Below are 25,184 nucleotides of genomic sequence, written 5' to 3' on the forward strand. Positions count from 1 at the left end.
ATTTAATGGCATGACCATTACTAACAATCTGAACATTACAACTGAATTGGACCAGCCATATGCATACAGTGACAACAAGAGCAGCTCAGAGGATAGGAGCCCTATAGTGAGTAACTCCCAGAAACCTGTCCCACCATCTACAAGACACAAGCTCAGATTGTGCACTTGATTCATCTTGGAGTTTGTGAAGATTTACAAAAAAACCATCAGTGCAGTTGAGGAAATTCGATCTCTTGTCATGCTGCCTGTTCAAGGTCACCCAAGCTCCAAACTAACTGCAATCTGACCTCTTTTATGCTGGGGTTCTGCTATAATTATGGAGTGAAAGGGGAGACAGTTGTCTCGTTGGCTGATATAGATCTTTTGAATCAACCTGATCAGATATGTTATAATAAGTGGGACTTGAAACCAGCCTTCGGGTCCAGAGGCAGGAAAACTACTGCTGCATGTCAATGGCTAACCTAAACATTTTCTAATCAACCTGTTCAACGATGTTATATCACACCTTTGGAGCAGATTGGCCTTGAAATCAGATGTAACACAAGAGTGCAAGATCCTTCTAAGAGCTGCTATTTTTTTTCCTTATTTCCACAAGCGCTCCAACAGACAGTTGAAAATCTCTCTCTTTCCCAAATTACACGTGTTTTTTGCCCCCCCCCCCATTAACCACCTTCAGTAAATCACCCATGTTTTCCAGTTGTCTAATTTACATGCAAAGCCTGGTAATTATAAACCCAAGAGAAAGTAGCTGTCACTAACTGCATCACATTCATTATTAGCTCAGAGCTTGTTCAGTTAGCTCATTGATTACAGCTAAGTGCTGTGTGCTGTTCGGTATTGATAAACATCTGCTATTGGATCAGATGGTTAACAATTAGCACCAAATTCAAATGTTAACTAGGTCCTCAAGATCAGGTTACTATCAAAATGCTGCTTTGAATCCTGAAACTAGATTTTTGCCTTTACCCTTGAACAATCAGCCACAAGCATTGGAATATTTGTTTTAAGAAGTGCACTCTTGTATTAGCTCTGCACGTAAACAGCCCAGTGCAGAGCTGGATGAACACAGCAGGCCAGGCAGCATCAGAGGAGCAGGAAAGCTAACGTTTTGGGTCAGGGCCCGTCTTCAGAAAACAAGTCCAGTCCTGAAACGTCAACTTTCCTGCTCTTCTGATGCTGCCTGGCCTGTTGTTTTCTTCCAGCTCTATCGACACTGTGTTATCTCTGAATTCAGCATCTACAGTTCTTGGTATCTCTTAGCTCTGAATATGTTTCTTACTAAATGTACCCACCTGCCCTTGTCTTAACCATGGTTTAGCTTACAATTTATTGTCCTAATACTATTGCTGTCAGTCATGCTACAATTTTTTGCGGCTGTCTGTTCAATTCTGGCTGTCAATACACTTATGAAGCACCTTCGGGAGGTGGTTTATTTCATTCAGGGCTCAATATGTTTGCCCATGAGTTGTGGAAGAATACTGACCAGCATGATCAGAAACAAAAGCAGAAATTACTGGAAAACTCAGTTTCTGTTGAGAGAAATCAGAGTTAACATGTCAGGTCCAGTGATCATTCTTTAGAAATGAAGTTCTGAAGAGCTCTGAAGCAGGGTCGCTGGACCTGAAATGTTGACTCTGCTTTCTCTCCACAGATGCTGAGTTTTTCCAGCAATTTCTGTTTTTGTTTCTGATTTCCAGCATCCACAGTTTCTTGGGTTTTATTTCTTGTTCAGGAAGATCAGTTAGTTGTCAGAAGAATAAAGGTGCAAACTATTTTCTAAATAGGGAAAGGCTTTGGAAATCTGAAGCACAAAGGGAGTCCTGGTTCAGGATATCTGTAATGTTAACATGTAAGCCCAGCTGGCAGTTAAGAAGGCAAATGCAATGTGGCCATTCATTTCAAAAGGGCTAGAATACAAGAGCAGGAATGTACTGCCAACGTGGTATATCTGGTCAGACTGCATTTGGAATATTATGAGCAATTTTAAGCCCCATATCTAGGGAAGGTTATAATGGCTTTGAAGGGGTCCGCAGGGGATTTACAAGAATTATCCCAGGGCTAAAGAGTTTGCTATATGAGGAGTGTTTGAGGACGTTGGATCTGCACTGGATGGAGTTGAGAAGGATGAAAAGGAATCTGATTGAAACTTACTGAGAAGCCTGGATAGAGTCGATGTTTCCATTAGTGGGAGAGACTAGGACCTGACAGCAGAGCCTCAGAGTGAAGGGACAATGCTTTAGAACTGAGATGAGGAGGAATTTCCTCAGTCAGAGGGGGGCTGTGCATCTGTAGAATTCATTGTGGAGGTCAAGTCATTAAGTGTCTTTAAGACAGAGATAGATAGGTTCTTAATTAGTAAGAGGGTCAAAGGTTATGGGGAGAAGGCAGGAGAATGAGTTGAGGAACATATCAGCCAGGATCAAACAGCAGAGCAGACTTGATGGGCCGAACAGCCTGATTCTGCTCCTGCACCTTATGGCCTTATGTTCTTGACTGCCCAACTACCAAACAGACAGTGTTAGAAGACAGCTGGCCATCTGTAGCAGTGGTCCTGGATACTCACTGTTTACTACCAGAAGCCTCTCACCCTGACAGCCCCCAATTTGAGAGAGTTGGAATACACCCAGGACATTCTGGGATTCGAGAGGAGGGGATATTGGGGTGCTCCACATCACACACAGGAACAGAAAAGCCATTGGGATGGCCACCAGGGTGAGATACAGAGACATAGAAAACAGGAGCAGGAACACGCCATTCTGCCCTTCAAACCTGCTCTGCCATTCAATATGCTCATTTGCCCTCAACCACTTTCTGTAACAGAGAAACCCATCAACCTACAACTCTCAGGGCATAGAAATTTCTCCACATCTCAGTCATAAATGGATGGCCTACCCCATATCCTTAGACTATGACCAATGGTTCGGGACTGTCTGGTCATTGGGAACATCCTTCCAGTCTTTACTCTGTCTGGGCCCATTAGAATTTTCTACATTTCAATGAGATTCACCCCCTCATTCTTCTAAACTCCAATGAATATTGTCTAAACTGATCCAGTCTCTCTCCATATATCAGCCCTGTCCTCCCAGGAATCAGTCTAATTAACCTTCACTTGAACTCTTTCCATCGCCAGAATATCCTTCCTTAGAAAGTAAAGATCAAGTTGCTATAGCCTACTGGGCCATAGGGGGAGAGGTTGAGAAGGAGACCTTGATGAGACCAAAACTGTGCATGATACTCGGGTCTAACAAAGCCCCTGTACAATCGCAGCAAGATATTCCTGCTTCTGTACTTGAAACCTTTCCCTACGAAGGCCAAAGTATCATTTGCATCCTTCACTGCCTGCCCCACCTGCATGCTTACTTTTGGTGTCAGAGATAATGGGAACTGCAGATGCTGGAGATTCCAAGATAATAAAATGTGAGGCTGGATGAACACAGCAGGCCAAGCAGCATCTCAGGAGCACAAAAGCTGACGTTTCGGGCCTAGACCCTTCATCAGAGAGGGGGATGGGGGGAGGGAACTGGAATAAATAGGGAGAGAGGGGGAGGCGGACCGAAGATGGAGAGTAAAGAAGATAGGTGGAGAAGGTGTGGGTGGGGAGGTAGGGAGGGGATAGGTCAGTCCAGGGAAGACGGACAGGTCAAGGAGGTGGGATGAGGTTAGTAGGTAGCTGGGGGTGCGGCTTGGGGTGGGAGGAAGGGATGGGTGAGAGGAAGAACCGGTTAGGGAGGCAGAGACAGGTTGGACTGGTTTTGGGATGCAGTGGGTGGGGGGGAAGAGCTGGGCTGGTTGTGTGGTGCAGTGGGGGGAGGGGATGAACTGGGCTGGTTTAGGGATGCAGTGGGGGAAGGGGAGATTTTGAAACTGGTGAAGTCCACATTGATACCATATGGCTGCAGGGTTCCCAGGCGGAATATGAGTTGCTGTTCCTGCAACCTTCGGGTGGCATCATTGTGGCAGTGCAGGAGGCCCATGATGGACATGTCATCAAGAGAATGGGAGGGGGAGTGGAAATGGTTGGCGACTGGGAGGTGCAGTTGTTTGTTGCGAACTGAGCGGAGGTGTTCTGCAAAGCGGTCCCCAAGCCTCCGCTTGGTTTCCCCAATGTAGAGAAAGCCGCACCGGGTACAGTGGATGCAGTATATCACATTGGCAGATGTGCAGGTGAACCTCTGCTTAATGTGGAATGTCATCTTGGGGCCTGGGATGGGGGTGAGGGAGGAGGTGTGGGGACAAGTGTAGCATTTCCTGCGGTTGCAGGGGAAGGTGCCGGGTGTGGTGGGGTTGGAGGGCAGTGTGGAGCGAACAAGGGAGTCACGGAGAGAGTGGTCTCTCCGGAAAGCAGACAGGGGTGGGGATGGAAAAATGTCTTGGGTGGTGGGGTCGGATTTCCACTCCCCCTCCCATTCTCTTGATGACATGTCCATCATGGGCCTCCTGCACTGCCACAATGATGCCACCCGAAGGTTGCAGGAACAGCAACTCATATTCCGCCTGGGAACCCTGCAGCCATATGGTATCAATGTGGACTTCACCAGTTTCAAAATCTCCCCTTCCCCCACTGCATCCCTAAACCAGCCCAGTTCATCCCCTCCCCCCACTGCACCACACAACCAGCCCAGCTCTTCCCCCCCACCCACTGCATCCCAAAACCAGTCCAACCTGTCTCTGCCTCCCTAACCGGTTCTTCCTCTCACCCATCCCTTCCTCCCACCCCAAGCCGCACCCCCAGCTACCTACTAACCTCATCCCACCTCCTTGACCTGTCCGTCTTCCCTGGACTGACCTATCCCCTCCCTACCTCCCCACCCACACCTTCTCCACCTATCTTCTTTACTCTCCATCTTCGGTCCGCCTCCCCCTCTCTCCCTATTTATTCCAGTTCCCTCCCCCCATCCCCCTCTCTGATGAAGGGTCTAGGCCCGAAACGTCAGCTTTTGTGCTCCTGAGATGCTGCTTGGCCTGCTGTGTTCATCCAGCCTCACATTTTATTGCTTACTTTTGGTGACTGGTGTACAAAGATCTCGTCACACCCCTCTCTTTCCCAGAACTTCACCTTTTAGATAATAATCTGCCTTCCTGTTTTTGCTGCCTCACCTTCTGTCCTCATGACACTGCATTTGCCATGCATTTGCCCACTCACTCAGCTTGTTCAAATCACGCTGAAGCGCCTCTGCATCCTCCTCACAGCTTACCCTCCCACCCATCTTTGTATCATCTGTAAACTCGAAGCTGGAGAGGGTGTTGGAGTTAGGAGTCAAGGGGGGCAGGGGAACACCAGCAACTAAGTTCATGGAAAATGATGAGAGTTTGGAAGTCTGAATTGGGCCTTTAGTTTCTAAACTTTTCCAAGCAAGGCAACTTCCGTCTGTTGATAAAAAGCAGGAGAGGTAACCCAGTGTCCTGGCCAATATTTATCCTTTAATCAAAATCACAAAAACACAGAATATCCAGTCAAGTGCTGCATGGACATTTGTGAAGGCTAATTGTGACCCAAGTTGGCATTTCCATAAAGTCAAAAGGAAACTTCGTTGGTCAGTTAAAAAAAATACATAACTGACTAAAGTATTTTGGGGAGCCCTGAGTTGGTGAACTATATAAATGAGAACATTTCTTTAAGTCTGCTGTAGACTAATTGAGAAAGATTGATCGACAACTGCAGTATTGTTCGAACATAGAGCCAGCAGGGTAGTAAAAGCCAAGTCTTTTTTTATCATCAAGTAATTCCAGTCTTCCTAGGTTAGCAGTGAAGCTAAAGGACCGTGGACAGTGGGAGCATCATAAAAATCTGAGGCATGAGGAACACATGAGGTGCAGTTCAGCTTTTACTGTAATTGCTTTATACATAAGTGTCTGAAACAGCCTTTCATTCACGGTCTCAATGAAGGCTTTCTGCAAATTCACTGCATCACAGTACATTATACACCGTTTGAAAACTGAATGAGACGTTAGACCATGCATGCAAGTTTTTCAACGCTTATTTTATCAGCACTAGAGGCTGCAACTATCAGTACAGGATGAACAAGCTTAGCTTCCTTTCTACAGTTGAGATACGGCCTAATGGAAGTCTGTAAAACTATGAAGCTGCTCAGTCAGGGAGATGATATCTCTACTATTGAAGGTGTCCAGATTTAGAGGGTTCTAATTAAAAGTTTGTCATGAATAAATCCAGTGCATCCGCTCCCAGTCGGACCATGCCTCTCCTGTTTGTTTACAAATCCCTTTATGTTCTCACTTCTCCATGTCTCTGTTATCTCCTCTAGCACCATTACCCTGCCCTCAGGAACACTCGTGGTTTTAACTGATCCACCACTGGTGACTGTACCTTGAGTTACCCAGGCCCTAAACTCTAGAACAGCCTTAATAGCTCTCACCACATTTGTACCTGACTTCTGACATCAAGACTTTATGAGGTCACACGGCCTTATTTCTTTACATGGTTAAGTGGAATAAGAAATAAAAATTAAGAAGTAGCAGCAGGAAAAGGCCATCTGGCCCCTCAAACATGCACCACCATTCAATACAATCCAGGCTGATCTTTTCATAGTCTCAGCACCATTTACCAGCCCACTCACCATAACCCTTAGTTCCTTTACTGTTCAAAAATCTGTCTATCTTTGTCTTAAAAACATTCAATGAGGAAGTCTCAATTGCTTCACTGGGCCGGGAATTCCACAGATTCACGACCCCTTGGGTGATGAAGTTCCTCCTCAGCTCTGTCCTAAATCTGCTCCCCCCTTATTTTGAGGCTATGCCCCCAGTTCTAGTTTCACCCACCAGTGGAAACATCCTCCCGACTTCTATTTTATCTATTCCCTTCAAATTTAATATGTTTCTGTAAGATTCTCCCCATATTCTTCTAAATTCCAATGAATAGAGTCCCAGTCTACTCAATCTCTCCTTATAAGCCAACTCCCTCAGCTCTGGGAATCAAGCTAATGAACTTGGATAACAAAGTGTGGAGCTGGATGAACACAGCAGGCCAAGCAGCATCTCAGGAGCACAAAAGCTGATGTTTCGGGCCTAGACCCTTCATCAGAGAGCTCTGAAGCCCTCTGATGAAGGGTCCAGGCCCGAAACGTTAGGTTTTGTGCTCCTGAGATGCTGCTTGGCCCGCTGTGTTCATCCAGCTTCACACTGCATTATCTTGGATTCTCCAGCATCTGCAGTTCCCATTATCTCTGAAGCTAATGAACTTCCTGTTTCTTGAAGATCCCCCCTCATTCTAATAAATTGCAATGAGTGTAGTCCTATATTTTGAAGGCTCTTAGAATGTTTTATTATGTTAAAGGTGCCCTACAAATATGTATACGTAGTTGTTAAGAAATTCAGGGGCAACTTAATTACTCAGAGCACATGTGTGACTTTCAGCGTGATCTTATTGAAACAAATAACGCAGATGTATTGAAAATAACAAATCACACCCGGGAATAAGGGACAGAGGAATATGTTGATAGGTGAAGCAAATAGTGTGGGGAGAGGCTCAATCTTATGAGGGGAAGGATGGCTTATTTCTGTGCTATTAATTCCCTGTGATACACTCAACATTGCGGAACCAGGCCTTAAAGGGCAGGAGGGATCCCAGATACAGACCTCAGTGGTGTAGTTGCTCTAAATCCCAGCAGCAGTTGGAGGGATACAATTGTCAACAATACAAATTTGCAAAGGGAGGGGGTAAATCATTTCTAGTTCCCACTCCTCATTATTCCAGCATTTGGCAGTGTGCATAGCTGGTCATGGTGGATGCTGTATATGTTTTATTTTGTTACATTAATGGGCAGTTATTGATAATTCTCTTGGCATCGCCCATGTGAAGCTGCTCTGGTATCATATAGTTGAAATCCTGTTCCAGAATGTGAACTGGCAAAAGCCTTTGAGTAACGAGAGCTGATCCACTTGCTGGAACAGTTTCGGCTCAAGTTGAAGTGGAGGAAAGAAGGAAAAGAAGAGCTTTGTGCAGGTTCTCTCAGTAGTAACCCGTACCTCAGAAACACAGAATCATTCATTGTTCCAGTTACTGCATTTCAGTCTATTTCACTTGGCGGTAAAGAACACAAAGGTGTAAATCTGCAGTCCTTCCAACCCATTCCCCAGTAAGCTAAATCCAAACAAGGATGTTTGCATCCAATGGCATTGTGGTAGGATACAGAGGGACTTCCAAGCACAGGGTTTCCTTATTCTCAACCTGAAGTCCAAAGTGGCAAGTGCACTGGGAAAAATGTGCACAGATCTTTAGAATAGGTCCAGTAAATCTTGACAGTTTCATTGACCGGCAAAGGTAACTGCAGCTATTTCTTGTCCCATTCCTCCAGCAGGCTCTGGAATGCCTCCCTGAGTGGTGGGGCACTTAGGGGCCACTGGTGGCTCAGTGGTTAGCACTGCTGCCTCACAGCACCAGGGACCCGGGCTTGTTTCCACCCTCGGGCGACTGTCTGTGTGGAGCTTGCACGTTCTCCCCGTGTCTGTGTGGGTTTCCTCCCACAGCCCAAAGCAGGTTAGACGGGTTGGCCTTGCTAAATTTCCCATAGTTCCCAGGGATGTGCAGGTTAGGTGGATTAGCCATGGGAAATGCAGGGTTACAAAGGTGGGTTGGGGGGTGAGGTCAGGATGGGATGCTCTTCACAGGCTTGATGGACCAAATAGCCTCTTTCCACACTGCAGGGATTCTGTGATGCCCAATTGCAAACTGTTGGCATGGGCAGGAGTGGAAGTCATCGCTGAATGTGCGAAGATGTCACGTCCTGGATTTTTGAAGCCTCCATGACACAGCTGATAATGTTGAGGCCCCCAATGCGATGTAGCTCTCCAAGACAGTGCCGGTTTGTAGAGTCACCCCTGTACCTCCACTTTCCCAAGTCCCAGACTATAAACAAAGCTGAACTTGTATCCCAATGATGATCTCCTTATGTTAAGAAAGACGTGCATTTTTTTAAAACATTTCATCATATCTGGCAGGGACTTCTCAAAATATTTCATGCACAATGGATTACTTTGAAATTCAGTGACCATTGAAATGATGCTAAATTTGGCAACCATGGTGTGTTTGGCAAGATCCTGCAGAAAAATGTAGCTATTTCTTGTCGAGGCAGTAAATTGGCTGGGACACAGAGTGAACTGTCTATTTACCCTCAAGATCAACAAAGGAATCGTTATTTTTCATGGGAACTGCAAATGACCTCATTTTGCTGTCTGCTCCAGAGGACATCAACTCTGGTGTTTTCACACTTGGAGTCACGTTTAAGCTTCCAACCTTTTATTTTAGGGGTAAAAATGTAACCAGTGGAGCTGAGCTCCAACCCGACGGCAACAAATCTCTGTTCCGTAAGTTCGTCTCTCGATCATTCGGTCGATCACCTGCTCAAACTTATCAGGCAATGTGTTCACACCTTTTCAATACTGCCTCAGGTCTGTCCTTTGTGATTTACACATCTTTACCATCTTTATCTTCTCCTATTAATGTTCTCATCTTCCTTTAATTATCATTGGTCTCCTAATTTCCCCTCTCCTTCATTAGCATTGATAGAAGTGAGATAGCACATCAAGTCTGATGAAAGGTCTAGGCCCGAAACGTCAGCTTTCCTGCTCCTCTGATGCTGCTTGGCCTGCTGTGTTCATCCAGCTCTGCACCTTGTTATCTCAAATTCTCCAGTATCGGCAGTTCCTCTCATCTCTCTCCCCACCCCCCACTCACCTTGTGCTCACTGGGTTTAGGATACAGTAATGTCAACTTTGCAGATGCCTCCATAGCTTCACCCTTTCTTTTGAGTGTAACCTCCTCCAATTCTACAAACCTCTGAGATAGCCGTTTGTTCCAATCCCCGGCACTTTCCCCAGTTTTTAATCACACCACTATTGCCATCCAATTATTTAATAATGTTCCTCAAGGTGTACTCTTGTGTTAAAGTTGCAATAGAAGCACGGGTTTTCACTACTGCTGTTTGTATTCAGCTGTCTGAGAACGTGATTTGTCATTACCCAGTATAGTGGAATAGGCTGTAGTATTTGAACTCGTGCCTCGCTGATCCTAGGCCCTAAACCTCTCTGTCTGCCCGTCTTTAAGTCAATCTTTCAAACCTACCTCTCCAGTCAAAATGTTTGGTCATTTGTCTGAACATAATGTTAGTTGTCAATTTATTTTGGTAACAGCCTAAAGGGTATTCTGGGTGTTCTTGATGTATTGAAGATACTAAATGAAGGCAAGTAGTTGTTTCATGCAGATTTTTTGTACATTACTGAGTCAAAATTCCTGATTCGTGCTAAATTGCTGAGATGCACTGGCACAGCCCCAAAAGCGCTAACTTTGACAGATGGAGAGGAGGAGGGAGGAGGAGTGAAACAAGGTCAGAGAGAAATGAAACTGAAGAAGATTGTCCAAAAATTCTTTTAGATCCAATGAAATGCTTTTGAATTATGGTAATCTAGGAACTACGGCAGCCAATTTTCACACAGTCAGCTCCCAAAAGGCAGCAATGTGATAAGGATCTGTGTTTGTCTGTGTATCTAGTGTTAACTAGTTCTAAACAACTGGGGAAATTTCTCTCGCTCTTATCAATAACGTCCTTAAGGTATCTTTTTTGACCACCTGAGAGGGCAGATGGAGCCTCAGTTTGAGATCTGTTTCAAACCTCAAGCCTGATGTGAGGCTCTGAGACATAGACGTAAAAGTTGTGCATTGTCAAAATGCAATAGATAACACAGATAGACACTCCTGTTTTCTTTAACCCACAAGAGTGGTGTGTCACACAGGGGAAACTGACAAACAGTGTAGATATTTCAGATCCCCAATTTATTAGTTTGAAGACTAACACTGATATGGAAGTAAATTAAGGGCCCTGGGCACACAGTGTTGCTGAGCCTCCTCCCTATGGAGTGTAGGTTGGCAGTATAAAGGCGAAACCCTTATGGATACCTGGCACTGGAGACCAACAGCTCAGCTGGTGTCTCCTTTGCCTCACCAGTATAGCCAGCTGTTCACAGCTGCAAGCAGTGATGTGATTGGCACATCAGTTGCAATATTTCCTGTCTGTCATCGGGAGTCTGGATGTCTTCGCCTCCAGGTTGCACAGGGAGATGGCAGATTGTCAGGATTCTGAGTGTATCGTTTTGTAGTCATCGTACCTCTTGCATCCACTTTCCTGGGGCCACCTACAGCGCTCAGAGAGATGCAGCACACTTTGCTGACATTTGAGTTTTCGAGCCTTTCTTTATGCTGAGGCTGCCTGCCTCTAGCCCAAATGTTCCCACAGCCCTCCTAAATCATCGTGCAATGAAGATATACAGGAACAAAATGCCACAGTGATATTGTGCAGATGTTGCTCTGCACTGTACCAGCCCAGAGAAACATTGACAATCATTGGGCAGGTCCCAATGTCCCAGAGGTTATGCTGTTTAAAGAATCTGTGGGGGTGAGGTATTTAAAGGGAAGCTAACTAATGTATGTAAAAGAAAATGGATAGGAAGATATTTCTATTGTGGTCAATGGCATAGAGCGAATTGAAGTACATGTAGAGCATTAATACTGATGTTATAGATTGATAGAGCCATACAGCATGGAAACAGCCCCTTCAGTCCAACCAGAATCCCAAACTCAACTAGTCCCACCTGCCTGCTCCTGGCTCATATCCCTTCAAACCTTTCCTATTTATATATCCATCCAAATGTCTTTTAAACGTTTTAATCCTACCCACATCCACCACTTCCTCAGAAAGTTTATTCCAAGCGTGAACCACCCTCTTGTAAAAAATTTGCCTCTGATATTGTTTTTAAATCTTTCTCCTCTCACCTTAAAAATGTGCCCCCAATCTTGAAATTCCCCATCTTAGGAAAAAGACAACTACGATCAATTCTATCTATATCTCTCATTATTTTATCAATTTCTATCAGGTCACCTCTCAATCTCCTGTGCTGCCGTGAAAAAAGTCCCGGCCCATCCAGCCTTTCCTAATAACTCAAATCTTCCATACCTGTTAATTTCCTGGCAAATCTCTTCTGAGCCCTCTTCAGCTTGATAATATCCTTCCTATTACTGGGTGACCTGAACTTGACGCAGTACTCCAGAAGAGGCCTCGCCAATGTCCTGTACAACCTCAACATAACTTCCCGACTCCTATGCTCAAAGGTCTGAGCAATGAAGGCAAGCGTGCCAAATGCCTTCTTAACCACCCAGTCTGTATGTGACACAAACTTGAAAGAATTATGTATCTGCACCTCTATGTCTCTCTGTTCTACAACACTACCCAAGGCCCTACCATTAACTGTATAAGCTCTACGCTTGTTTGTTTAACCAAAATGCAATACCTCACATTTATCCAGATTGAACCCCCTCCCGCCATTTTTCAGCCCATTTACCCATGTGATCAAGATCCGTTTGTAAGCTTAGAAAACCTTCCTCACAGTCGACAATGCCACCAGTTTTGGTATCATCCACAAATTTACTAACAATGCCTTCTATATTCTCATCCAAATCAGTAAGATAAATGACAAACCAAAGAGGATCCAACACCGATCCTAGCGGAACACCATGGGTCAGAAGCCTCCAGTCCAAAAAGCAACCCTCCACCATTACTCTCTGTCTCCTGCCTTTAAACCAATTTTGTATCCAATTGGCAAGTTCGCATTGATCCCATGTGACCTAAATTTACTAATTAGTCTACCACACGGAACCTTGTCAAAGATTATCCTAAAATCTAAATAAATAACATCAACTGCTCTGCCAGCTTCAACCTTTGTGGTAGCTCCCTCAAAAACCTCAAGCAAGTTTGTGAGACACATGTTCCTCGCACAAAACAATGTTGACTATCTCTAACCAATTTCTGCCTCTCTAAATGTCCAGAAATCCTATCTTTTATAATCACCTCCAACAATTTGCCCACAACCAAAGTCAGAAACATGGGTCTATAGCTCCCCAGTTTCTCCTCACTACCTTTCATAAACAAAGGTACAATATTAAGCACACTCCAGTCATCAGGCTCCTGACCTATATTTAGAGATGATGCAAATATTTCTGCAAGGGGTCTCTTAATTTTTTCCCTTATCCCCCACAACATTTTGGGATACATTAGATCAGGTCCTGGAGATTTATCCACATTTACGTTCTCTAGGACCTCGCAAACTTCCTCTTCTGTTAATGTTAACTGATTTTAAAACATAAAAGTTTATCTCTCTGCATTTTCTAGACTCCATTTCTTTCTTCATAGTAAAAGTTGATGCAAAATATTCATTTAGAGTCTCTTCTATCTCCTGGGGTTCAATACAAAGACGATATCCGTGATCTTTAAGAGGCCCAAACCTTTCTCTAGTAAATCTCTTGCTCTTAATGTCAAATGGACTAAATGATTGTTTTGATGCTGTTAGTTATAAATAATGTTTTTGAATTGTCCATTGTTTGTTATGTTTTTAAAGTGCCAGTAAATTTTGTTTTATTTTGCTGTTGAAGTGGAAGTAAATTTTGTTTTAACACCCATTGTAATTTTATTTTACTGGAGTTCCTTTTGGTGCAATTGCCTTCTGTTTGTGAAACATCCTTCACCATACTTACAGGAGGCTTTAAACAATAGTTGCTCATTGTTCCAAAGATCATCCAGTCAGTGTTCGTCAACATCTCTTGGTGTTCTTTCTGGACGAAGAGAGAGACAGAAAATAGAAAATGAGGGATTCAGGAAGAGAAAGACAAGGATCTCTCACAAGTTGTTGAAAAAAGGTCAGGTGGATGTTTCAAAGAGCAAGGAATGGCTATGAAAATAAGCAAAGTCAACGTTAACTGAAAGGGGTTAGCCTGAATAATAAAATGTGAGGCTGGATGAACACAGCAGGCCAAGCAGCATCTCAGGAGCACAAAAGCTACGTTTCGGGCCTAGACCCTTCATCAGAGAGCCACAAAAGCTACGTTTCGGGCCTCGACCCTGCACACAAAAGCTACGTTTCGGGCCTAGACCCTTCTCTGGGGTTAGCCTGAAGCAGTGTGTATGGTCTGGAGTGAGCCTGAGTGTTGAGACAATGAATATTGAGGAGATTAGGGATGAGAATGTTCAAGCCAGGTCTCTGGCTCAAAAAGAAGTGGGGAGCTGGGAAAAAGAAGGAGATTTAGGCCTGTCTATAGTCATGCAATACCACACTCCAGCTTAGTTATATGTGCTGTGTGGAAACATATTTGAAACACACAGCCTAGATGGCATGGATATAGATTTCTGTACCAAACAGGGAGCAATAGAAGCAGAGACTGAACCTCCTGGGAGATCGTAGCCAGAGGGAGAAGGTGAGATCAAGATTAAGCCACAATTCAAAATTCTACCCCTCTTGACCTAACCCATGAGACTTCCAGGAAGATTCAAGGGAAAGATTGGTAGGAGCTGAGGCAGGTTCTTAGGTTTTGTCAGCGTTTGATCTTGAGGATGTTCCAGCTTATCTGGTCTCAATGTCAGATGGGAAGCTGGATTAAATGGTGATAACCCAGAACTAGATGCAGTTTGTGGCAAAATAAAGGCCGGTGTCAACATTCACATCAAGGCCAATCACCATGTTTTCGATGATGGCAACATATAAGTCAAGAAAGAGAATAAAGCCAGGACTGGAGGCCTGAAGTCAATCTGAAGTGATCCTGGAAGGTCAGAAAGGGAAACAATTAGAAGATTAAAGACTCCCGAAGCTTCTAAGCAATAGATTGGTGGAGTCCATTTGTGCTACATTTAAACTGAGAGCCTGTGGTAAAATAGCAGTGTGCAGAGCACTGAGTTCTCCAGAATAAACCTTCCTTCACTAATAGTATCTCCTCTCTAATTAATGGAACAATCCAGCAGCACAGTTTCCAATCTGAATTTCCAAATTATTAGTTTTAAAAATTTTACAAAAGCAAATAATTTCCTTCTTTGACTTGTTTTTAGTTTCCCTTGTTTATTCATTCCTGTACTGTATAAGCAGATAGAAATCATCTAATTCCTCAATATCCAGTTTTCATCTGTCATTAATAGGTGCACAGTCTGCAATACCACTCTCTCTGTGATAGCAAAAACTTCTATCACAGAGCGATACTGTGTAATGGTTATCCAAATGGGTCTGCAAAGGAGCAAATTACCTAGTGCCACTCCTTCTTTCCACTTTCTCCACGCAGCACTGCATATTCTTCCTTTTCAGATAACAATCGTAATTCCACCCTGAATATCTCAACCGAACCTGCCAGCATTTCAATCTCAGGCAGTATTGTTGAGCGTTTGAGATTCGAGCTGAGAAACTGTAAATTGTCAGAACTCCCTTCCCTTATCCCTCTTACCTACCTCTTCTGTGCAGTTAATATCAGGGTAGTTGAAATCCTCTGTGATTATTATATTATTTTATTCAATGCATTCTTTCTCCAGCACATTTCCATTGTTAGATAATAACTAATGATGCAAACAATCTTTTATTATCTCTTATTGCAAACTAATTTAAGGGTTTTGATTCATATTCCTCTATTACACCTTGATACTTTATTTGTTGATTTTTACAGCTCCTTCAGTCCATTGGACTTCCCTGTATCTTTGCATCTGCAGTCATTCTCTCTCAGCTTGATACAGTCATTTTGCTCCATTTGTTTACTACAGTTGTTGCTTAATTGAATGTATGATTTTTTGTCTTTTAGGGATGTGTAGCGGTTTTGTATAGGGCTGAAAACTTCTTACTCCCTGTTGGCATTTCTGTTAACAGATCAACTCGATTTGTCAGCATCAATTTAATTGCTATCCCTCAAAAGTTTACCGTTCTTATGGTTACAATCTTTATTTATGACCTATGCTTCTTCTCAAACAGACCACTGAAGTTCTCTAAAGGGCCATTATTTGCAAGATGTTCCCTTTTAGTCAGATAAGCAGTGGCTTATTTAACAATGAAGGGCCAGAGCAGACACACTACAGTGTCAATGGTTCAATTATCTTCAGCCCCAGATGAGTCAAAATATCCAGATTTGGCTCTGATTTGATTTTATTGTCACGTGCATTTTGCAGTGAGAATATAATAAAATATGGTGAAAAGCTTTTGTTTGTCACCTCGAAATGGTGCCATTTTGAATAATTAAAGAATAAGGGAAAAATAGCAAAGAAGGAAGATGAGACAACAAGGTATGGAGCTGGATGGACACAGCAGGCCAAGCAGCATCAGAGGAGCAGGAAAGCTGATGTTTTGGATCTGGACCTTTCTGAAGAAAGGTCCAGACCCGAAACGTCAGCTTTCCTGCTCCTCTCATGCTGCTTGGCCCGCTGTGTTCATCCAGCTCCATACCTTGTTATCTCAGATTTTCCAGCATCGGCAGTTCCTACTGTCAGAGAAGGAAGATATAGCATGAAGAAGAGTCCATCAGTCCTGAGCCAGCTCATCACCATCAATGACACCCGCACTGCCATCCCTCCACCACCGCCTCACTCCCTTCTACACATGACCCAACCAACATCAAAGTCACAGATCCTCAGGCACCATCTTTTGCCACTCGGCCTACCTTACTACCGCCTCCACTGAATCCGGGCCCTGTGCTTCCTCCTGAAAAGTAAAGAAGGGCTCAATTTCCTCTACACTGGGCCTGCTCGAAGTCTGCACCTTGGGTCTGCTCTCGATGCTGTCCAAGCTCAGGACAAGTAAGCAAGTGAAAAAAAAGAAAAGAAATGGAAAGAAAAGGAAAAGAGAAGTAGTCAGAGTAAACGAGTTCCAACGCAAGAGCCCTACTTGCCGCCATCTTGTTAACCTGATACCTCAAGGAAAAGAAATTTGAGAACATTAAAGGAGCATAGTCAGCTTCAACTCACCAATGACTGGGCTGCCAGAGGAAGTGCGGATACAGTGACAACATTCAAAAAACGTTTGGACTGGTACATGAATAGGAAAGGTTTAGAGAGAGATATGGGTCAAACGCAGGCAAATGGGACAAGGTTACTTTGAAAAACTTGGACATGTTGGATCGAAGGGTTAGGGTTAGGGTTATGGCCCTTTGATTGTACGACATCTCCTCCTTCAAATGTTCTCCTCTGTATGAGTGTCCAAACTGGCAAAACTATCACAGATTCAAATATATCAGCAAATATGTAATAGCAGAAACATCCAACCAATATCAGTATGTGATTTCCTAACTTAACAACTCTAAGGCATTGTTATCTATGTCAGGCCTCATGACAGTTTATGTATGAAACTATAATCTTTTAATAATTGCAATTTTTAAATAAGAATCAATTCTGGTTTACGTTGAGTACTATAAAATAAAGTATATGGTAATTAAAGATAGGTATAACGTGGCAATTTTACTTTAATAATACATTTTTTAAAATCGCTTTAAGAAACAATTGGACATTCTAACAAACACTTGTTAAAAAGATTATGCTCACAACACAGTATAATTTCTGAGTGGTTTGGAGTGTTTCTGTCTCAACTTTTGAGTGGAATTCTATTTAGAACACAACCCCTTCTTGTGCCCACCAAGTGCTGAGCTGTTCCTGAGTGTCTGTGTCTGATCACATGTTGGCTTTTTAAGAAATTATCTTCCTCTCTGTAACAGTTACAAACAGACTGCTATTGTGCATTGTTCATCTTACAGAAATAATAGACCCTTCTTTCAAGAGGTTGAATTTAGAAGTAAAAAAAACTCACAGATGCAAGATTAGCAAGGGTACTAAGGCCATTTCACACCTCACTGTCTGCAATACCATCTGAGAACTTGCCTCTGGCTAAATATCAAATTCTCATACTGCTGAGATTCTGTTGTAAATTTAACACTTTCAGTGCTGGATTAATTTTGCATTAACTTTGTCATTTTCTTTACAACAGGAACATTTGTAGCATTAAGGCATCTATCATCAAAAGACTGGAATTATTGATTGGCTGCCTTTTTGCCTACTCTGAGGGCCCCAACCTGACGCCAGCCAATCAGTGAACTGGACGACTCATGTACATAGCGCCATTCATATCCCTGAGATGTGTCTTACAATCAATGTTCTTTCAAAGTTTAGTCAGAAGAATGCAACGTGATTTAATGTAATGTCACATGGATTTCATTCAGTAAATCATAGGGCCCATGCAAAATAAATATAAAGATAGTTCTTACATTAGAAGCTCTGATTGTGAAAACATATTTATCTGGGTCCAGAATTAGAAAATTTAGTTTTAATCTTAATTAATTTTTTTATAGTCCCTTGATGGGTATCTTTATTACTTCAACATTCCAGTAGTCAATTTACTTAACACGGAAATCTGCTTTCTTACCCTGTGTCTATATGTGTGTTTGAAAATGGGTAATGTGCCATACGCATGTTTGTTAATACTGAGGAAAAATTGCCTTTTAAGCCATTCACTGTTGTAAGAGTTAAGGTGCTTGCCAGCAGCGAGGCTATTAACAGCATTGTTTGGTGTGTTCTCATTCTACGTTATTGGGCATGTCACTCCATCTTTTCATTGCCTGTAATATAATCCCTGCTGAATAGTGTTTGTGGTACATTGATGTTGTGATAGGTTGGCATTGTCCCAGACGCTGCAAAGCAAAGAGGGGTTCAGTCGGGAACTGGGAGTGGAACAGCTTTGGAGTGCAAAGGTGTGTGAGCAGAATGTGCAAGGGCCACTCAGGACTCACATTCTTCCTCTTTTTCTTTCGATCGCTGGTTCAAATTTTTTCTCCTATCCAATGACTGTGGTTGAAATCATGAGAAATGTATGTAGAATCTGCTTTGTGTTGGTTTCAGTGTAGAACCACTCCAACTGTGCCAAGAGTTCTGGGAAGAAGAACAAAGGAAGTTAGTTTATGTGTGTGCCATTCACAATAATTCATTCCAGGATGGAATTTCTCCCCCACACTCAGCACTCCTACACCAACCAAGACTTCCTAAAAGGGAAGGTAGGTATGCTCAGCCTATTTGGGTAATCATAGTATTCAGTAATGTGCTTCTGTGTTCTGTTAATAACTGTTGAATGGAGTTCTGGTCCTACCCAGTTCCAGCTGTACAATATAATTGTCATGATCGTACCCACTGTTCATGATTTGTTTCCCTTTAGTATTCACACGCACACTCCAGTAAAAATTTACCACAAACAAAATAACGTGCTTGCTGTTGCTTGCTATCGAACATACCGATTTGATCTCCTGTAAGTTCCCTTGTTAGTTATGAAAGTGAACTATACGAGGAAGGTCTGTGCTGGGTTACAGACTGGATAACAACGTGGGCTTTTCATTAGACTGTTGCTTCATGGATAGAGAGGGCTTCTGTTGCTGGTTCTGAGCCGGGGCTGAGTTATTGCAGTGCCTCAAAAGTGGGTTTAGAGGCAGGGATTGAGAGCAAACCTAGGAAATAGTGTTTCAGAGATAGTAGGAACTACAGGTGCTGGAGAATCTGAGATAACAAGATGTAGAGCTGGATGAACACAGCAGGCCAAGCAGCATCAGAGGAGCAGGAAGGCTGATGTTTCGGGCCTAGACCCTTCTTCAGAAATTTCTGATGAAGGGTCTAGGCCCGAAACGTCAGCCTTCCTGCTCCTCTGATGCTGCTTGGCCTGCTGTGTTCATCCAGCTCCATACCTTGTTATCTAGGAAATAGTGTGTTGGGGCATGGACAGGGTGAATAGAAAGCAGCTGTTTCCCTTAGATGAAGTGTCAATAACAAGCGGGTGGGGTGGGTATAATTTTAAAGGGAAAGTCAGGAGGTATAGAGGGGATTTGAGGAAAGGTTTTTTTCACCCAGTGGGTGTTGGGTGCCTATATTTCAGTGTTTGGGAGGGTAGCTGAGGCAGGTAACCTCATAACCTTTAAATGTACTTGGCTGAGCACTTGGATGGTCATAACATTCATTGCAATGGGCCTAGTGCTGGAGGGTGGGACAGGTGTATATGGTAGTTTTTTTAGGGGTACAGACCTGATGGGCCAAAAGGCCTCTTCCTAACTGTGCAGTGCTATGGCTTGGGCATCCAACACATGCCCACCTTTGAACACTCTCGGCTGGGCACAAAAGAAGATACCCAGTATAAGATTACTTCTTTGACTGTAAACCCGTTTGGAATGCACTGAGGCGGTGAAAGTGGCTATACAAATGCAAGTCTTTCTGGTTTACCTGGGTGCTTTTGTTTTTGAACAGTAATGTGGTTAATCCCTCACACATGGGAACAAAATTCAGTACCTAGTCTGACCCATGAAATGGCACTTAGACCGAAACATTTACAACACTGAAGGAGGCCATTTGGCCCATCATGTCTGCACTGATCTACAACGACTTGTTTTTTCTTTATTCATTCATTCACGGGATGAGGGTGCCACTGGCCAGGCAGCATTTATTGCCCAGAGAGCAGTTCAGAGTCAACCACGTTGCTGTGGGTTTGGAGTCACATTTAGGCTAGACCAGGTAAGGATGGCAGATTTCCTTCCCTAAAGGACATTAGTGAACCAGGTGAGTTTTTCCAACAATCGATTCACGGTCTTCATTAGATTCTTAATTCCAGATTTTTATTGAATCCAAATTCCATCATTTGCTATGGCAGGATCTGAAGCCGGGTGCCCAGAGCATTACTGGGGTCTCTGGATTAACCGCCCATCGATAATACCACTCAGCCATCCCCTCCCCTTACAACTACTGTAATCCCATTTTCCAGCTTTTCGCCCTTGGCCTGGAGGCTGAGCCAATGCAAGTGAATATCTAAACACTGTTTAAATTTTACAAGGGTTTCTGACCAAACCCCTTTTCAGGCAGTGTTCTAGACTCTCACAACGCTCTGAGTGCAATGATTTCTCCTCAGTGCCCCTCTTAGCTTCTATCTCTTACCTTAACTCTCTGTCACCTGATTACTGACCCTCTACAAAAGGAAAATATGCCTTCATTATCCACCCCCTCGATGTCTCTCATAACTTTACACAACTGTCTCAGTCTTCAACAACACCAGCCTGTCCAATCTTTCCTCATATCCAAGACCCTCTAGCCCAGGCAGCATCCTGGTAAATCTTCTCTTGCGTAACCACATCCTTCGTATAATGTGGGGATCAGAACTGCACACAGTTGTGGTCTAATCTATGTGTTATACAGTTCCAGTATAACCTCATTGCTTATCAAGCCTTATCAGAAACCTTGCTAAAGTCCACATAGACCATATCAAATCACTTCCCCCATGAACACTCCTGGTTCCTTCCACAAAGAAAATCAATCAAATTTTCAAACAACAATTTCCTTTAACAGATCTGTGCTACCTATCTCTGACTACTCTGTCTCTCTCCAAATGCAGATATATTCTGTTCCCTCACAATTCCCTCTAATAACTTGCCCCTCACTGAGGTTAGAATGTCTGACCTATGATTTCCTAGTCTATCCCTTCCCTCCTTTTTAAATAACGGGACAACATTAGCATCCTGCAGTCCTCTGGCATCTCACTTGTGGCTGGAAAGGGTTTGAAAATTACTGGCAGGGGCCCCTGATATCTTCCCTATCGTTCCCTCAACAGCCTGGGATACATCTCATCCAGACCTGTGGACTTATCCACTTCTAAACCTGTTGAACCCACTCGTACCTCCTCTGTCTATGTCAATTTAGTCTAAAATTGCAGAATCCTCCACTGTGATACCAATACTTGCATCACCCGTTTCCAATGTGAAGACTGTCCTGGGCCTCAAGGGTTTGAGTTATAAGGGGAGGCAGTTTAGGCTGCAGTCTCAGAGCCTGAAAGGGTGACCTTACAGTGGTTTATAAAATCACAAGGGGCACAGATTAAGGTGATTAGGTGAGGTCTTTTCTCCAAGGTACAAGAGCCTGAAACGAGAGGGTGGTGCATGTGGAATGAACCGCCAGGGGAAGTGGTAGAAGCAAGTACGGTGACAACATTCAAAAGGCATTTGGACAGGTACCATGGATAGGAAAGGTTTAGAAGGATATGGGCCAATTGCAGGCAGATGAGCCTAGTTTAGTTCGGGATTATGGTCGGCATGGGCTGGTTGGGCCGAAGGGTCTGTTTCCATGACTCTATGACTCCAAACTGTGACCATAGATAACATAGTGTGGAGCTGGAGGAACACAGCAGGCCAGGCAGCCTCAGGAGAGCAGAAAAGTTGACGTTTTGGGTCAGGACCCTTCATCAGGACTTCTTCTTCAAAAATAGGGAGGGGAGGATGGGCATGTCACCCAGGGAGTGGGGGTGGGAGAGGGAGTTAAAATGGTTGGCGACCACACTTCTGCTGTGACATCCCCTACCCCCAACACAAATTAACTCAGAATCCCCCTTGTCCTCATGTAACTGCATCCAACATGTCATTCTCACCATTTTAGGGACTGCTCTCTCTGCGACTCCCCCCTTTGCTCCACACTCTCCACTAGCCCCACCACCCCCCTGGCACCTTTCCCTGCAACTGCAGGAAGTGCTACACCTGCCCCTACACCTCCCCTCTCACCTCCAAATAAGGCACCAAACAAACCTCCCACATCACCTGCACACCCACCAACTTGGTCTATCGCAACCACTGTTCCTGATGTGGCTTCCTCTATATCGGTCAGACCAGGCGTAGACTTGGAGACCATTTTTTAGGGCATCTGCGCTCTGTACACAACAAACGACAACACCTTCCAGCTGCCAACCATTTTAACTCTCCCTCCCACTCCCTGGGTGACATGTCCATCCTGGGCCTCCTCCAGTGTCACAATGACATCACCCGCAAACTGGAGGAGCAGCACCTCATATTCCATCTCGGGAGCCTATAGCCCTATGGCCTATACAGAGAATTCACCAGTTTTAAAATCTTCCCACGCCTGGCCTCATCCCATGACCAACCATCTCTCTCATCCCTGCCTCCTTGACCTGGCACAACGTGTCCATCTTCTCTCCCACCTATCCACCCCCCCACCTCAATCCCCACCACTGCCTACCTGCATTCACCTGTCACCACCCCACCTACCTTCCCCAGCCCCACCCCTCCTCTCTCTATTTATTTCACAGCCCCCTTCCCCCTTGCCATTTCTGAAGAAGGGTTCCAACCCAAAACATCAGCTTTCCTGCTCCTCTGATGCTGCCTGGCCTGCTGTGCTCCTCCAGCTCCACACTGTTATCTCTGACTCCAGCATCTGCAGTTCCTGCTATGTCCAACTGTGACCATGTCTTCTGTTCACGTATTACCTCTATGGTGCCTAAACAGCCCTTTCTCTTTCCCTACTTATTCTCTTACTCTTTACATGTTGAAAATAAAACTTTGGATTTTTCTTTGCCTCATCCATCAATGCTTTCTCATGCAGTCTATTAGCTTTCCTAATTTCCTTTTTAGTTTCCCATTACATACTTTTTAACCCCCTCTAATGTCTCTGTCACCTTGTGCCTTCAATATCTGATGTAAGTTTCTCTTTTTTTCTTAATCCAAACATTTTTGAGACCCTGACTTCGAGGGGTCTCCAACTTTGGTCCCACACTTTGCCTTTACAGGAGCATATTTGGTCACTACTTCCTCCTTGAATGTCTCCCATTGCTCTCTCAGTTTTATCTGCAAGTAGCTGCTCCTGGTGTATATATCTTAGCTCGGTAAAATTAGCCTGTGCCTAGTTTTCAACATTTTTACTCAGCCATCCTTGTCTTATTCCATGAGTATCCTAAATGAATCATGGTCACTATCTCCAAATTGGTCACTGATGTGCCTTCCACTTGTCCAAACTCGTTTCAGAACCTGAGGTTCAAAACTGCTGCTGCTCCTGATGGGTGTTCTATGTACTGGCTATAAGTGTTCTCCTGGATGCATTGTAAGAATTTTGCTTCCTCCATGCTTTGCACACTAAAACTATCCCAGTTAATATTTGGGTGTTCAAATTCCCAACCGCTAACTCTTTATTATTCTTTACACTGAAATTTAATTGCCTGTTTGATCCTCTATCTGTCCCTGGCTTCTGGGTTGCCTGTAGTACATACTGTTGGCCTCTTATCTGTTTCTTTTTACTTCCACCCACGTAGCCTCATTTGATGATCCTTCCAGACTATCGTCCCTCCTCACTTGAATTATTGATTCCTTTATCAATATTGCAACTCCCCGCGCTACTTCCTCTTCTATCGTGGAATTCGTACAGTATGGAAGCAGGCCATTCAGCCCATTGAGTCTACACCAGCCCTCTGAAAAGTATCCCTACCCCTGTAACCCTGCATTTCCCACAGCCAATCCACCTAGTCTGCACATCCTTGGACACTATGAGCAATTTAGCATGGCCAATCCACCTAACCTGTACACAGAGTCATACAGATGTACAGCACGGAAACAGACCCTTTGGCCCGACTCGTCCATGCTGATATCTTTGGACTGTGGGAGGAAACCGGAGCACCCGGAGGAAAGCCACACAGACATGGGGAGAACGTGCAAACTCCACACAGACAGTCGCCCGAAGCTGGAAGCGAATCTGGGTCCCTGGTGCTGTTAGGCTGTAGTGCTAACCACTGAGCTGCCGTGTTGCCCAAGTATCCTCTTCTCTATCTCATCAGAGTACCCTATCCCAGGAATAATGAGCTGCAAACCCTGCAAATCTTTCAACCAAGTCTTGGACAAGGCACCAGACCAGTAGTGACTGTGGAACCATGTTGCTCCAAGATCTGACCAGCTGTTAGAAGGTGTTGAGGTTGTGGTGGTGTTTGGTGGTGCAAGAGTACAGTGCAGGTCTCTAAAGTACACTGTCATTTCCTAATTACCATTGAGCAGTCTGATTTCAAACAGGATCCATCAAATCTGACAATACCTTTCATTTCTGTCTTTTTTTTCTACGGTTGGGCCATGATTAAACATAGAGTTTCAATGACTGCCAAGAAATATTTCACTCGGACAGTGATTTATTCGACAAGCTGCCTATAAACAATGACCAATGTATGTAAGTCTCTTCCTTTAATCAATCACACTGCACTTAGACCTACAGTACACTGCCACAAAACATGGGATGTTAGTGCTCAAGTCATGATAGAAATATTTCAGCAAACAGGTACGGATTATTGAGAAAGACTTCAAGCTTTGATCACGGTTACACATGCGTGGATAAGTGATTTCTGTAATGGGAGTGACTGGGAAGTGAGTTTTTGCATTGGAATTTTGCATTCAGATCAGAGCCATTCTAATAATCTAAACAAAATAATTGCTAGCTTGCTCCTGAGTCTTCCTGTCATTGCCTTAACAGTTTGGTGATGGTGTGTTTGCCACTTTCAAAATATATTCTAATTATATGTAATCATTGGGGAGCCAGAGGAAGAGCCAATCAAGGCTC

At 43.9% G+C, this 25,184-nt stretch overlaps 1 long non-coding RNA gene across 2 annotated transcripts in view; it reads right to left on the reverse strand.

Annotated features, from left to right (window-relative positions):
- LOC125462509 (uncharacterized) overlaps positions 1-25,184 on the reverse strand; it is a 94,344-nt gene that overhangs the window by 12,046 nt on the left and 57,114 nt on the right. For both annotated transcript variants that reach the window (XR_007249668.2, XR_007249669.2), the window contains exons 2-3: positions 18,578-18,716; positions 13,538-13,615 (exon numbers count right to left, since the gene is read on the reverse strand). This is a non-coding gene — a long non-coding RNA (uncharacterized LOC125462509). The remainder of the gene's footprint in view (positions 1-13,537; positions 13,616-18,577; positions 18,717-25,184) is intronic.

This window comes from Stegostoma tigrinum, chromosome 23 (genome assembly GCF_030684315.1).
Source record: "Stegostoma tigrinum isolate sSteTig4 chromosome 23, sSteTig4.hap1, whole genome shotgun sequence".
Taxonomy (NCBI): domain Eukaryota; kingdom Metazoa; phylum Chordata; class Chondrichthyes; order Orectolobiformes; family Stegostomatidae; genus Stegostoma; species Stegostoma tigrinum.